General features: G+C 43.7%; 1 long non-coding RNA gene across 1 annotated transcript; it reads left to right on the top strand.

Moving 5' to 3' along the window:
• The first annotated feature begins 323 nt into the window (after positions 1 to 323).
• On the top strand, positions 324 to 2347 carry LOC145419660 (uncharacterized). Its single transcript, XR_013900979.1, has 2 exons — positions 324 to 826; positions 1931 to 2347. It is a non-coding gene; the product is annotated as an uncharacterized LOC145419660 (long non-coding RNA).
• The last annotated feature ends 10667 nt before the right edge of the window (positions 2348 to 13014 follow it).

Here is a 13014-nt window from a genome sequence, read left to right as displayed (position 1 = left end):
AGCGGGTGAGGGGGGGTGCACCGTGACTGGAATATAACCAAAGAGAGAGGAGAAGAAGAAGGGGAGGGAGAGGACAAGCGCACCACGTGACGGTGAAAAGCCTGCAGGCTGCTGTGCTGGGAAAGGCAGAGACATCCCCCCATATTGACGCTGCCGTTTCACCACAACAACAGTTCTGGGAAATGGCCGCCGTCTGTACTGTAGCTGCTATTTACATGGGACTGATTCAGCCCGGCTTATCGCTTTCATCACCAGCTACAGCGGCTGGCTGGTCTGACCTTTCCCTCCTCCCGCTTTTTTTTCTTAATGCCCTCTGTAAAGGTTTATGTTGCATGAATGAAAAATAGAAAAACAGGGGGAAAAAAACCCAATGAAAATAAGAAAAACAAGACAAATATAAAGCAAGTTAGAGTTAGGGATGGTCAGAGATTAGATTGGGGTAGGGGAGGGGGAGGAGGAAGAGGACGGGGGGGTGGAGTGCTCAGTCTGAAACAGAAGCACTGGAGACATGAGTCATGGCAAGCAGTCTCCCAGGGGGCTTGTTGGTGCAGTCTATAAATGGAAATAGCAGAAAAACAGCGGCTTCCCTCGCCCACCCAGGACCAGGTTATGCCTTATTAGAATTTGATGGCTTATGACAGCAGCTGCTTAGTTTAGCCGCAGCTTGAACTTCACTTCTTTTTTCTTTTTTTAAACCAAGAAAAATGTATGTAAATAAACATATACGCATTAAGCTGCTTACTGTCAGAAACATCATCCTGGGATGCGAGAATTTGTTACCGAATTCAGCTCTGAAAAGCTCGTTGTTGTTTTTTCCTTTGCCACAGTAGGTGCAACCTATGTCTGTTAAAATAAGTTGATGAGTGACGTGAACTACTTAACTTGGCTCCTTGGTTTCCCCTTGGCTTACCAGGCTGTGGAGCTGGCCTACATCAAACATCGCAGGATATCTGGGACAACCTCTAAAAAAAATTTAAAAAGGCTGTCTCGTAAAAGTGACCGATGGGGAAGGACAGCCTTAGCAAAGGCTTCTAAATAAAAAACAAAATCATGTGATGTGATGACTATAGTGCTATATTTACATCCAGTTTTCAGCTGCTTTACTTAAACTTCTCTTCTGCTTTAATGCAAACATAACAGATAAACTAATGAATGCAATACATTAACAACTGAATCAATTCCAACACTATGACTTGTGTCTGTTGGGCCCTCCTAGCTGTATTTTCCTACCCTTTAGATTTATCTTATGACCATGGGAAACTACCAGTATAAATAACTTACAGATGTATTATATATATATATATATATATATATATATATATATATATATATATATATATATATATATATATATATATATATAGTAAAAGTAGCTTCAGGTTGGACAATAGTATGTCTAGGATAAGTAATCTTACTTAAGTACATCTTGCTGATTTACCTCTATACCTTCCCAGACGCAAGACTACTGATGAAAATTTAAAAATGAGGTATATATGCTCTGCCTTTGTCTCTCCTGGCCACACTACCTGCCAGCATGATGCCATCAGAGGCAGCGTCACGTCATGTCGTTGCTCGTGGCTGCTGGGCTGCCGCCAGTAGCGCCGCACCACCTGCTCCCACCCCTCCCTCTCCTTCCTTCCTACCTCTGGGTGCAATCTGCCCACCTGCTTCCATGGTAAGCAGACACACCCTGCCCCACAGTTCCTCCCTCCTAGCCTGCGGCTAAAGGGGAGCTAGTCTGCACAGGAGCGCAGATGCAAACAGAGCTCCAGCATGCCTGGCCACCATACCAGAGGAGGGAGGGATCACCGTAGCTGTGGGCCTTTTGTTTAGCTTTTAAAAAAGAAAAACTCCCTGCCAGGTCGTGTTTGCTCTTGTTTTGTTTTTTTCTTTTTTCACCTGTCATCAAACTGCTCTCTTTCATCTGCAGGGTTCATCCTCGAGATCATCCCCTCGAGGCAGTGAAGACATTATCTCAGTGGAGTAAAAAGCTAGAGGTAAAGTGACAGAGCTAGTTTTAAGTGCCTCTCTGAAAACACCACAGAAGCCCTTTGGCTGTTTCTGTCTCTGTCTCTTTTTAAAAAAAAATTAAGCACAGCAAAGCTTTCAGATTGGATTAAAATGAACAGAAGGTGTTTGCAAGTGAGGAGTCGTGGCTCCCTGCTGAAGGCTAGCCCCGTGTTTGTTGTTGGCGTTGTTGTTATAGTCATAATATTGTGCGTTTATCTGGAGATGATGCTGACGTTCCCGTGGTGACTGATACTAGACAGCTCTGCTGTTTCATCAGATGCCGGTGTAATCTTTTGGGCAGAAAATGAATAAATGTCTGGAACAATTTGCCAATTCAGTGTGTGGTTGTGTGCTTTTTTTTTATCCCATTTTATTTCAGAGCATTTATAAGTGAAAGCATCTTCTCTCATGCATATATTCACATTTGCTATGGTGCTCTATGATTGGCCTTAAAGCTAACATATTACAGGATGTTATTATTAACAGCAAATGGTAATTTCATCTGAGAAACAACAAAACAGCTCCCTTGATTTCCATAAAAGCTTAAACAACAACGATTTCCAATACATGGCCTCATTCTCAATAGAAAGCTTCCACTTCACGGCCTATTTTGTCCTGTCAGACTGCAAACACCCTTGATGCAAAAAAGATCTGTAGTTTGTTTAGTATATGATGCAACCCAACAGCAACTCCGTAATAATACAGCAGAGCAGCAGTAATAATGTGTTTTTAGTTTCAGTTTATAGGCTTTATTTGTTTTTCCTCCAGCTAGATGAGAGCAATGCTGCTTCAGCATGGTGTAAACAGCCCACAGGGGCTCATTCTTAAACATAGTCCTCCTCCATAAACTGATTCCACCGCAGGGCTTTGGCTCTCCGTCCCAGCAGCCCTCTGGCCCACATGACAACAGGCGGCCTGTTTTTCACTGCAACATAGCAACACTGCCCTGAGCTAACGTTGACCCTTGACAGTCAAAACATATTATTGGGCCAGGTGACTGTCGCATTTCACTAAGCAACAGAAAATACTCAGGGGGGGGAGGGTTCTGTAGGTGTTCACACCGGGTGTTGAACTTCAAAGGTGAGATTTGAATAAACAAGGTGAGCAGACGCCACGTATTTGCTTTATTAAACAGCAATTTTCCAAAGAGGAATTGTAAACAAAATAGCTCAGAGTGTGAGCTCAGGGTCATGGGAAGAGCTGGAGAAGCCAGAATCGAGTCTGGAAGTTCAAAGCCGTTGAGGCAGCCTAGGCCTCTACTGTAAGTCTGATTCATCTTTGCAAGGTTAAAGACTCGGGAAGACAAATGCACGGCCCCTCACGGCCGAGCCTTATCCAGCCAATCTCTACCCGCAGGAAGACAGAGTTGTTCTTTTCCATTATCACCACAGGGGCTTGAGTCATTGCAGAAGACTCGTCGCCCACTGCGGCGCTGCAGCACCAGCATAAGTCTCAAAGAGACAGAAAGAAAGCAGGAGAGATAATTCACCAGCGCGTCCTTACGCCCCCTTCAACAGTCTGTTGTTTGTCCTCAAAGACGATGTGTGTGTGTTTATATGCCCTCATACATATCAATTACTTACAACTTGGACAGTGTCATTCTCAAGGTGCCTGAAAATTAGGTTTCAATGTCAGCTGGGAGGCGCGTTCCTGACAAAAATAAGGGAGCTTTCACCTCCAGGCTGTTGAGCCTCCCTGCCGGGACGCAGCGAGTGAGCCCAAAACCCTCCCACCTAAACAGCAGTGAAATCCAGGCTTACACAAGCAACGTATTCCTCTTGCATCAGCAAATGAGCGTCTTTCGACATAACCGTTGAGCTGTCAGCAACTATGTAGAGAGTTTTAAGGGGAAGTGAAACCTCTATGTGCCTTGTTGTTGCTAGAGCACATGGAGGATTGGATTCCTGAACACTCGGACAGCAAATATGGCGTCACCCTCTCTCTGAGTCAGAGACACAGTGTGCCCTGGATGAACTTCCTGTTTCAGACTGCCACAGATATAGGGTTTCTCCAGCCCAGCCACACACAGGAAGTGAGTCATACTTATTCACCAGTTGTCTACTGGCTGCAGACTCTTCAAGCCCCAGAGTGACAGGCCGTGGAGGGGACCAAATTAGCTTCTGAAACTTTAATCTCCTACAACTCAATTATTTAATATCTGAGCCACCCACTTCAAAGGAATACCTCGGCTCCCTCCTCTCCAACTGCCTTGATGGAGGCTTTCAATCCCGTCTCCTGGAGGACTCACCCATTTTATATCTCTACCCTGCGGTTTGAATGACGCTCGGCTGAAATCTTACAGTGCTCCCTGAAATCCGAGATATACTGCGCTAATAAACCACAGTGCATTAAGAGCTGTGGGAGCTGGAGGTGAAATTATAGTATAAAAGTTCACTTCTGTCACTATGTATTTACCCCATTCTAATTTTGGATTACCGGCCAATTGTAAAACAAAATCATTTGCAGCTGCCAAGCGTAATCTCTTCACACTCAAAACAGCAAGAGGAGGAAGCAATTACCGTGATTTGGAATGGAGCACAAATACAAAAGCCTAATGGAAATATGAAAAAAACTTATGTAATAAATAGGAGATTTAATGCCAGCAGCAGTGAGAAACTTAGAAATACACTGGATGACTGAATTTGTGAGTCAAAGTAAGAGTTTCCGTACAACTAAAAACATTTCCAAAGTGCAAACGAGGTCCCTGCTTGTGTTAATATTCATAATGGGGATGAGGTCAGTGAAATGAGTGGGCAGCAAAGGTAAAGATCAAAAATAACCTTGAGACCAGGGTCATAAATTATTTTGAAACTGACCTTGATTTTTGTCTCACGCAGCCACACAACACATTTCCAGACCTGCATAGCTATTGGCTCTGTGGAAAAGTGGATCAGAGAAGTGGAAAGTTAATCCCCAAGACCCTGAGACAAGAAGAGGAGGGGGGGGCTGGCAACTGCCAAAAAGGCATGGGGGCTTTCTGTCTCTGCAGATTCACATGCAGACACGCATGTCCTGCTGCAGTGACTACGAAAAAAAGCCACACAACTGAGATTAAAATGACCACGCTCGGTTGGACGTTTGAAACCCACTTTGTATTTTTATGAAAATATAAAATCTTTATCATGCATAAATGGCGCGCTCAAATAAACTGCCACATGTAGTTTGAATTTTACTTCATAATTTCATGATTTGCATGCTTTCGGCCATGTACCTGATATTACGTGATCCAGTGGTGGTGGTGTTCCTGTCGCAACATAGTAATGTTGGTCCGGGATCAACATTGCAACAACATTGTTGTTGTGATGTCATAGCCTTGCAATGTGGAGGAAAAGGGAAGAACACTGTCTTTGTTTATATAAAACTGTCTCCTGAAACAAATGGTAAGCATTTCAAGTGTTTTCTTTATCAACTTATGCAATATAACAAATCTATTATTACGTTAGGTTTGCTGTTAGCCAAATTTAGGTCACTCATGTTGGTTGGCTTGTGATAGCTTTTAAGTAACATTAGCCAATTTCTTGGCTAATGCTAATGTAATCGGTTAGTTGTAAAGTTTATCCTGGACCAACATTGTTCTGACGCTGTAGGAACACCACCAATATTGGGATATTAGATTGTTACAGACTTTTTAAATAACATTACAGTAAAGTTAGTAGAAAGAGAGAACCCACTTACCTCTTGGTCTTTCTCAGATGACGTCATGGATACACTGCTTAACGGTTTTCTGCAATATCGGACTTGATGCAGTACCATTCAATCAATTTCCAGTTTGTGGCGCACTTTTACAGTTTCATGAGAAACCACAGAGTGACTGGTGAGTGTTGGGAGACAAGTCACATGCAACTGAAGCAATCACAAGGAGTTTAGCGCCAACCAGCTCGGGATTACCCCTTTATTACCCAGTGACCAGTGGTCTCCTGGCCTGTCTGACTGTGGCCTTATGAACTTGTTCTTACGTTGTCATTCATCCAAAATGGTAGCCAAAACAAGGTCATGTGGTGACATGTGTGGTTGTTACAGTCATGTGACTGTAAAACTTCAAAAGGCTAACTTTCGCTAGCATCATAGACTGCATGTTCCTTTTTTTTACATTTCCAAAACAGCTGAAAATTAATTTAGTGATAAAGAAGAAAACTAACAACAAAGCCTACCATATGCTCCTTAGCTAACGTATTGCTAAGCTTTAAACATTCAGTTAGCAGTTTGAGTTTATTTTTTTGACTAGCTAAGCGCTATCCTTAACCTAATTAACTTTATATACCTGCTATGCCATGTTAGCCAGCAAGTTGAAGAAATATTTATCTTTTTTCCAAATTCTTTGCTATTTGTTGTGTTTGTTATGAAATTGTTTGAATTTTCTTAGTGAAAACACAAACAAACTTGAAGCAAGTAAACAGCTAATAAGTATTTCTTGTCTTGAATATTTATTGAGAACCAGTATGTCAATGCTAATACTTAGCCCAACATAAATCCCATAAAAAAAAGCAATATTTAGACTTTTGTTTTCTATATGCATTTAATAAAGTACTATTTATTGATTGATGAGATTTGACAGGTTATGTTAAGTGGGATTTTTTTTTTTATTTGGTCCCTTGGCAGAATAGCTGTTTCCAGTCTTTACCCTAAGCTAGCTAGCTAACAGGTATTTTGGGGGGAAATTGTCTTTGAAAATGCTAAACTATTCTAATGTAAAAGTTGCCTTTTCTGCATAAATATAATATTAAATCTTCATCTGGCAAAAAAAAAAGAAGAAGCTTTTTTTCAGAATAGGCATGAACCTTTTAAAGACTGGATTTTTAAGTCTATTGTCTAGCCTTACTACGCAGCCATCTTTCATAATAGTAAACAGGAACAACCAAGTCTGCCAGCATCGCATCATATCTGGCACCATCCGCCTGGAACAGATGGTTTTTCAGGCAGACTATATTAAATGTACCTAATGAGCCAGAGCACGCATGATCTCATGCTAGCCTACTTCCATTCTTAATCTCCCTATATTGTGTGCATGAGAATGGTCCCGCCAATATCTGTGCACTAATTCAGAGGGTGCGTGCATACAAATGCAGATGTGTCTGTATGGGTGCAGGATACTAGATATTCTCCACTCTCTTAAAAGCCTTTTCAAAGTGGAATGACTCTATCAGGGGAACAATGAGCCCTGCAATGTGACAAAGGTTCACACTGACACGCTTTCCTAAATTAGGCTGTTCATGCGCAGGAGGGAAGTGAGCCCTGCTCCTATTCTTCTCCTCTTCTCGAGGGTCATTGTGTAGACAGGAAAGGCCACAGAGACATATGACTTGACATGCTCTCTAAAGTAGGTTGAGGGCACTCTAATTGCATATACGGGAAATGCAGAGGGACACTTTTTAAGCCGTGCATCATAGGAGAAATGACTTATAATAATAGTAATAGTAATAGCTAATAGTTTCTTTATTATCATAGGTGACATCATTCCCAAAGGAGTGTAGATGAAGCCCTTATTTACTGATGCACTAATGATTCTTCAGTTATCAACAACACAGTCACCTTAAAGTACACATCTCTCAGAGACAGCTGGAAAAGCAAACAGCCCCACCTCCACTTCACCTTTCGCCCCCAAACAACCCAGGGACCTTTAGCATGTGAAAATTATGACCTTAACTGATTGGTGTCATCATGAGATAACCGGCATTACATCAAATCCTGTTGCTCTGCACCGTGTGTTCTGCATTCACGTAAACACAGGCCGGTCGCAAAATGTTGCAACACTGTGGCAGGGAGCTGCAGATGTGAGCGGAGAGGCCTTTGAAGGATCACAGCCGGGCCCTTCTTGATTGCAGCGTCTTGCCCTCCCCCCCTCCAAAGCGCTAACTCACACCGCACAAGCCTGCTTCCAGGAAACCAGCTGTTGGACTGGGGAGAAGGGAGGAGGTGATATTCTATATCAGGGCTGTGAATCACAGTTCCATGCTCTGTGTTTTTCCTATGGCGGTTTGGCTGACTGGCTGGCTAAGTGGCTGGCAGGGCGTTTGAGGAGGAATGTGTTGTGGACCGGGGCCCCAGCACTGAGGGACAGACTAGGAGACTAGAACAGGGGGTAGCTGGGTTATTACATGGCCTCAGGGGTGCTTATTTAAACCAAAGTCCTGTCTGGACTATTGGAGTCAAACACTGTTATTGTACTGCAGCTGCATGAGACACAAAGACAGAGAGCTAGAAATACAGAGGAAAAATAAGAGAGAGAGACAGAAAGAGAGAGTTATTACAAGAGGGAGGGGGGCAGAAAGGAAAGAGGAGGCCTGGACAATGTCCTCCATCCTTCGCAGGAAATGGCACAAACAATATGGGAAAAAAAAGAAATGAGAGAGCTCAGCGGAGCAGAAAAGGGAACAGCGCAGGGACAAGCCATAATTAGACACCGGATAACACAGGGCCCAGTGTTGTGTAGAGTTAAAACTGGAACAAGAAGGCTATCTTCAAACTGTAGGTAAATGATGTATGGAAAATTAAACGCTCCACGTTTGAATATACACATTTAGGCGCAGATACTGATCTCGAGTGGAGCGTTTATCGTTCAGATGCGGTGCAAAGATCAGCAGCTCGGCACAAATTTTCAAGGAAGCAGATGAATCTGTTTCAGGGAAATTTGCACATCGTGCAAGACCGGGAGCTGCGAGCCTCGGAGGATATCTGATCCAGGAGGGTTCGTGAGAAGTGAGAGGAAAAGTCGAAGAGCCGGGCCTGTGATGTGGAATGGCGGAAATCCTGGTCTGATTGCGCAGCAGCGGTGTTTGCTTGTGCTCAGACAGCTCCTAGGAAAGGAATGTGTGGCCTACATTTTCTCCCCCCTCCCCTCCTTTCACACACACACACACACCTCCTCGTCTCCCAACACCAACTCCAGCATACCAAAAAAAATAATAATAAAGGACGGAAGTATTCAAAGCGCAGTGCTCTGATTTACTGCCATTTTTCAGAAGGTGACAGTGATTCAGAGGATTTTAAAAAAATCCAACAACAATAACACATGACACGGCTTCCTCTGAGGGTTTAAAAGCGCTCTCGTGCTACCATTTAAGTCAGACACAGGAGGCAGGAATGGGTTAAGTCTGGTGCGAAGGAGAGAGAAAGAGGAGTGGAGGTATGGGGAGACAGAAGGGGTAGGGATGGGGTTGGGGGGGTCGGCGCTGCATTCAGATGAAATTAAATGGAGGCTAAAGTGCTGACTCATTGTGTTCAGGCCCTTTATTACCTGCTCCGTCACACAGGCTTTATAGGGTGGACTGCCAGAGTAAAGCAGGCGGGCGGGTGGGCAGACAGCCCTCATTTACAGAAACCCTTCTGGAGGCAATAATGCTGCAGTCACCCAGCCAGCCAGCCCTGCAGCTCACCTGCACTCTGCAAAAGCACCCTTCAGGGCACTCCCACCCCCTACCCCAACAAAGAACACACACAACCCCCTACCCCTCACATTTTTTATTTATTTTTTGGGCCTGAACAGGAGGAAACCTGCTTGTGCTGCTAATGAGACATCAAGGGGAGTTGGGGACTCTGGGCCTGGTAGGCCGGCCTGTCGTGCTGTTTGTGTGCGAGTAAACAGCATGTGCTCTTGTTCCTTTTGTGACGGAGTATATTTATGGTTTTTTTTACCCCAAAGCGCCACATGTTCATACATTCATCTGGCCTATCTAGAAAAACATGTTTCGAACAAGGAAAGTTGGCAGCGAGTGAAACTTGCTCGTGCCCCGAGCGTTCGAGAGGTGTCACGGCAAGGCTTGCGATGCAGCTGGCATTGACGTAGCGAGGTGACAGAGTTGGTAGCAGTGTGAAACCAGAAGTGAAGTGAAGTGGGTGTGTGTTTTTGGGGGGGTTGGGACAAGCAGGCAACAATTACTTGTTTTGTGGTCTAAAAGGCCGTAACATTGACGTTTCAATATTAATATATCGCATTCGACTGTCAGCTTGTGTGTGTCTGCGTGCGATGGTTGCAGTCACAGTGGATCCCTGATGTTGACGCTAGACAAACAAACATAATTTGAGTGGTTACCCAATGCGTTTGATGAACGGGCTGCACCCAGCCCGGAGCGCTCGCTGGCTGTGGAAAGCGCTTATTGCTGCTGATCAGACGAAATGGACTCCGGCACTGTGTCAGGCTCCAGTTTGTCTCAAATGGTCTGGGCAATCAGAGCATACAGCCAATAAATGGATGCATTCTCTCTGTCCTGGCGCTGCTTCTCCATCTCCCTCATTACTCTCATTACTCTGCAGCTTGTGGGTTATCTAATGCTCTCCCCATGGCTTACGGTTTGGCTGGGGATTAGACTCATTTTTCCAAGGGCATTTTATAAACAACCCTGTGTGCCTCCCTTTCTCATGGCCTGAGCTGATGTAGCAGCAGAATTTATGACCTCGGAGGCCTTGTGGCCTCACTCCCGTTGCAATACATTATTCAAATTCATTCTCTCTAACACACAGCGCAGAGGGCAATTATTTGAATATCCACAGGAGTGCAGCTGGAGTGCCGCAGCTCATCTTCAGCAGCAAAGATGGTGAAATTGCCTCACTCCGGCAGATCAAGGTTGGAGGCAATGAAACACTATAATTTATGACACAGTTTGATATTTCGGTGAAGTCATTGATTCCCTTGTGTCAGACCTTGGCAAGGGCGGCTCCAGAATTCACAGAGTGTAATTCCAGTTCTGCCTCGATGAGGTTTTCCCCCCCTTCTTTTTAACAGCACTAATTGGACACTTGGCTGGGTGCATATGTTGTAAAACGGATTTTCCCCTGAATCAACAGAAACATCGTGCCACTGCCCCGCAAATTACTCGCGAGGCTTCTCGCCGAAGAGGAGGTTAGCTCAAAAACAAAATTTGTGTTCGCGGACCGACACCACATATGCATTAAGTTACTGAAACTGTCCCACTTTCAGCAGTGAACAGATGCAGTGTCCTCATTTCTAAGTGTAGCCAGGCTCCTCTCTGTCACACACCTACGTCATGATGCAAGTGTTGTTCACGCCACAACAACACATGCGTTTGTGTCATTCACAGATTCCTTTACAGTGTCTCACCAAGACAGACTAGATGTCACACTGGATTACGCACACCCCTCTCCTGAATGACTGTACTGTACTCTGAATGCAAGAAAAGTGAAAGGAAGTGCTGCAGCACTTTTCTGTGGAAAAACAGGGCTGGCCTTCCCAAACCTAGTTTCCTCCCAGAGGTTCTGTTGAGAGGCCATACTATAACCCTTTGCCCCCCACAATATTTATTCATCCTTATTCAGCATTTTCTCTTTATATCCATGTGTGAAGGGCGCAAAAAAAGAAAGCTGCAACAATACATGCTGTTGCAGAGATATGTCAAAAAGTCTCTAGTTGTGACATTAAAAGCGGCATCCACATTAATTATGGTCCAATCATTTCATGCATATGATCCCAAAAAGGTCTGTTTTGCTCTTACTTAAATAGAATTGTGAGTTTTTACATAAAAACTTGTTTCGCCACATTGCAAAAAAACAAAAACAAACAGTTTAGTGCCAGTCTTGACATAAATTCAGGGTTGCATCAGCATGGAAAGTTGTTATCAGCTGTTTGTTTATGCCTCTAGTATCCATGGAAAGGTCCAATGTATAGTTCTGCTTTAGCATCCGGTATCTTCTAATGGGGAAATTATTTGGCTCTGTATATTTGCTGATACCAACCTACCAGAAGTGAAGTGAAGCCAGGGAGGAGCTGCCATGAACCAGCTTTCTTTTGCAAAAACAGCTGTGGTTGCAAAAACACTTCCAGTGCTGTAGGATTCTATGGAAAAACAGCCTTTGGCCCTGACCTAAGAAAATACTTTCCTGATGAGCTTATGGACACAGTCACTCCTTTTGGGTTGTACTAAATAAAACTTTAAGTTCATTGTGTAAATTCTGGTCAATCCTATTGTCAACACAGAGAATTATTCTCTTTGGTTTCATCACTACAAGCAGCTGCTTTTAGCTGAAGTAAATAACACCTATTATCTCTTCACCTGTGGGGGGGATATATTAGGGAGCAAGTAAACATTTTGTCTGTAAGGATTTTAGCTAGTTTGACAAAGGCCAAATTGTAATGGCCAAGCCTCATAGATGCACGTGTGATTGAATCCAACAGCCCTGTATATCAATTTATCGAAAAATCTAATGCTGGTTCTGATGTCAAAAAGATGTCAGAATACACAGTGCAGTTTTATGCAATACACATTGCATAAAATTAGGCAGGCGGTCTTAATGTTATGCCTGATCCATGTATATATTTGAGCTATTATTTTTGCAAATACACCAGTAAAGCTCAGTAGTTTCCTGAAGTAAAGGAAGGACCTTCTGATCCCATAAAAGTCCAGAAAAGGAATTAATGTTGATAGAAATAAAATTGAGGTGACTCTTGCTTCTTATCTTACCAGTGCAAAGAAATGGTTTCATGAGAAATCTTTTATAACCTCAAGCGCTTACGCAGTATCTAATCTGCATTTGGCCTTTTTCCTTCCTCACCTGTCAGCGGTATCAAAACACATTAGGTTCAAAGGTCAAGTTTAACACAGGAAGTGATATACTGTCTCGCAGTTGAGTCTTTGTTCATTGAGCTCTGACATTCCTTTTCTTTGTTAGCCATGTGTGTGTGTGTGTGTGTGTGTGTGTGTGTGTGCGTCTTTGTATGTGTTAGGGAAGAGGGATAACGTTTCCAGTAGCACATCTGCCTCAGAAAAGCTCCTGTCGCTGTATCCATTTCCTGTCACTGATACCATGAAAGCAATCGCAGAGATAACAAAAACCTCATTCAAACACTAAAAGAGGGACAAGGACAGGTAAGGACCTGTTCGCTGTCTTTCCCACAAGTGCAGGTTTTTATAGCCCTTTGGGTGTGTCTTTGGTGTTAACTGATGAAAAACCACTGTGATGCAACTGGGGCTTTATCCATGACAGTACACACAGTGGGAGGGTTTAGCTGTGAGCGCCTCCGGCTTCGTAAATAAATCATCCAAAGTCACTGAA

This window comes from Astatotilapia calliptera, chromosome 13 (assembly GCF_964374335.1).
Source record: "Astatotilapia calliptera chromosome 13, fAstCal68.1, whole genome shotgun sequence".
Lineage (NCBI taxonomy): Eukaryota > Metazoa > Chordata > Actinopteri > Cichliformes > Cichlidae > Astatotilapia > Astatotilapia calliptera.
This window is presented reverse-complemented; position numbering and strand designations above follow the sequence as displayed.